Source organism: Choloepus didactylus, chromosome 5 (assembly GCF_015220235.1).
Source record: "Choloepus didactylus isolate mChoDid1 chromosome 5, mChoDid1.pri, whole genome shotgun sequence".
In the NCBI taxonomy this organism is placed as follows: domain Eukaryota; kingdom Metazoa; phylum Chordata; class Mammalia; order Pilosa; family Megalonychidae; genus Choloepus; species Choloepus didactylus.
The window spans coordinates 126,261,969-126,265,506 of NC_051311.1; the positions used below are offsets into that span (position 1 = coordinate 126,261,969).

Sequence of the window (3,538 nt, forward strand, 5' to 3'; positions counted from 1 at the left end):
ATTTTGAAGAAATTCAAAACATGTTTACATGAAAGATACAGTAAATGCCTATTGATCAGCGGGACAACTGCAATTTTTAATACCCTACACTGCTCTACAGCCCTGTGTCCTGGTGACCACACAGGAGTCTATAATCTGGAACTGCAATTTTTGTCAAGTTCTGACTGGCAATGAGCTGCTGTTAAATTTGAGCTACACAATTATTTTTTTTTTTTTGGCATAAAGATTATTTTGAATATTTCTTTAAGGTTTTATACCAGATTGATTATATTAATCGTATTAGATTACAGTTAGGCTGTAAGCAGTGGTTTGTAGTTTTGTTGTTGTCTAAAGATAAGAGTATGGGCCTTATATGCATGCTGCAGCTAGTCCTTTTCCCTGCTCCAGCTTTTGCTGGGAGTTCCTCCTACTCAATGTTAGGAGAGAAAGGAGGAGGAAAACTGAAGTGTAGATCAAAGGTGGAAATTCAATACAGCTTTTGCTGATGGTGACAGTTGGGGCAAGACAAATAATTTGTATGGACCTCAATGTCTTTATCTGTAAAAGAGATAATAATTCAAACCTAGCTGGGTTGTTTGGAGGATAAGATGAAATTCGGAAAACATAACTTGTGGAAAAAATGCTTTGGAACTCTAAAGCACTACAGAAAATACGAGGAACTTAAGTTTACTAAGAGAGTAGCTGATTATTCCTAGTGTACTAGTGTTCCCATTGTACTTAGAAAAGAAGACATTAATTCAGACTTCTGGGTGTGGCCATATGTTTCTTCTCCTGCCCTCTTAAACCAGAAATGTGAAAATGTATTGCTGACATCAATTTATTTTGCTTTCTGGGAAACAGCAGAAAAAATTATGTAAACTTTATTTAAATTTGAGCCCTAATATATAAAATGAGGGGTTGAATGAAATGAACTCTAAAATCATGTTTAACTTTATCAAGATTTATCTTAGATTTGCAGGGAAGTATTCTATTTATAGCATAAAAGAGTTCCATTTTAAACTTTATATTAAACATCACATTCAAAGATATATTAGAATACTGATTTTAGTAAAAATAATGATTTAATGATCAAAATTTTGGAGAAAAGAGAGGGCAAAATACATACATGGAGGAAAACTTGTTTAGTAACTTTAAAATTTTATAACACAAACTTATTTATACAGCCATTTTATTTCTGAACAATTTATTTAAAATTCCTTTATTCATCCTTCCGGTAATCTCCAGCCTGATTATCCTTTACACCTTTATCCACATTTGTGGCATGTGTCAGTCACGTGCCTTATAACTATTTAAAGAGACATTTTGGAGTTATTTCTTTAGAAACAAAACAGGATGTGGTTCTCCAAAGAAAATGGCATAAGGATAAATTTTCAGTGACTTACCGTAATGTGAAAAAGCATTCAATTACTTTCCTAGTCAACTGTGCATTTATCTTCTACTTCCTGAGCTTAAACTTTTCTCAACTGAAACTTTGGAGGAATGGAAAAGGGAGTTAATATTTGCAGAGAGCCTGCCACGTGCAGCAGAGGGGTCACTTGTCTAGCATATCTCAATTTGAACCACCACCCATCTTATGTGTAGTAGACATTAACCCCTCTTGATAGATGAGGCATGGTAATTAGAAGAAGCTACCAACTTGCTAGTAAATCACAGACTTGGGCTTCAAACCCTATCCTCTGTTTTTCTACTCTATGCTGCTTTTTAATATACAATTCTTAGATATTTATTTCTTGGTAAAGTCCAAGTTCCAGGTTTAGGTGGGCCAAAATAAATAAGGGCATTTCTTCAACCTCTTTTCTTTAATGCTATCCTACTCTACATGAGTGAGCATGAAACTGTTAGACAGTAAAACTCCAAGCTGCCAACTCCAAGGCCATTATTAGATAGATTAGATTAGCGATTCATGGCAAATATCTCAGAATTTGAAGAGTTCTGCATGTGTGGGTAGAATGTTAGAAAATTCCCTTTCCCAGTGAAAGCCAGATTAGGAAATAGTTCTCACAAACCAGCTTGGATTATTTCAGAAAAATGGGATTTGGAGGTGCCATGCTATATGGAAAAAGAATTGCCATTCTTAAGGTAAAACAGGTACCAGACATTTTTTTTCAGGCTTAATTAATTCCCTTTACTTTACTTGAATAAAAATCCTAGTGGTGCTTACAGTGGGAGCCTGGGGCCCCTGCATGGAGACTCTGGTGTTGGTCTTTACAAGTTGGTGGGTAAATTCCTGATAGGGAGATTTGGTAAATGCAGTCTCTTTCCAGGGGTCTTTCTGGAATGACATATCTATAGGTCTTGGAGACGGCATCAAAGGTGGCCTTGGCGACTTTGCCCAGGATGGCCATGCTGCCCCTGGCAGAGGTGTGGCAGTCATCAATACCAGCAAGCAGTGGCAGCTTCTTGGGCATCGGGGCATTGCCTCTGGGGTTGGGAATGAGGTGCACCAACACAGAGCTATAGTGTCTGTCACTTTGCAAGGCATGGCGTGGGGCTTGCTGATCTGCTCCCCCCTCCCCCCCCCACCCCAGCCCCTTTGCACAGGGACGATGGAGAGCTTGGCCAGGATGATGGCCCTGCAAATGGCGGTGGCTATCTCCTTGGAGCACTTATCTCCCATATCCACGTGGCCAGTGTAGTCCCCTGTGGTACAAAGGCCTTGAACCTGATCTGCTGGCCAGCGTAGGTCTACTTTTGCACAGGCATAATTTTCAAAACCTTACTCTTGAGGGATGTCCCTAGGAAAAAGTCAATGATCTTAGATTCCTTGATGGGCAGAGAGAAGAGGGTGTTCTTCTCCAGGGACTTGATTTCACGTCCTTGCCCAGGCAGCCCAGCATCCCTGAGCTCTGCGGCCTCCACCCTGGGCACGGACCACAGCTGCCACCTTTGCGGGAGTGGGGGGTGGGCGCTGCCGAAGCATCCGTGAAAGCTGCCGAGGCCCCCCATTCCAGAACTTGGGCAGCCTGCTGCACCGATGCCATCCACTGTTTGGTGTTTTTTTTTTTGAAGAAGAAGGGCATCAGCATTTTTAAAAACTGCAATAGAAGGAACGCATTCTCTAGGAATAATGTTGAGGGAGACTCTATATTTATATGTGGGTTTTCAGCAGTAATACACAGAGACGCTTTGATTTCTCTTGAGTTAATAATTATCAAGAGCCTTAAATCAAGAAAGTGATCATTCAGATATGGGCTGATGAGGAACATAAACATCATGGAATCTAGCAGTTCAGACAAGGATGGAGTTAGAAATAAAAAAATGAGGAGCCATCATTAAGGACAAAAGTGAGCGACTTCTCAGTCACGTGGGTTTTGCTCATTCATTTTTGAGAAGGATTTAAAAGTTAACCCCGTGATTGTAGTCTACACTAATCTTAATTTGTATGTATATTCATGTCTAAATTAACAATACTATAAAGCTTTCATTCTGTATTGTGTCTCCTGCCATTTTGTTGTGTTTAAATATGACTAAATTACAGAACTCCCTTTAGGCATGCTCATAGAAATTTGGGTCAGGAGGACCTCTTTTGTTTATTGCA

At 39.7% G+C, this 3,538-nt stretch overlaps 1 pseudogene; it reads right to left on the reverse strand.

Annotated features, from left to right (window-relative positions):
* Positions 1–2,125: 2,125 nt before the first annotated feature.
* On the reverse strand, positions 2,126–2,946 carry LOC119535430 (annotated as a pseudogene).
* Positions 2,947–3,538: the final 592 nt, after the last annotated feature.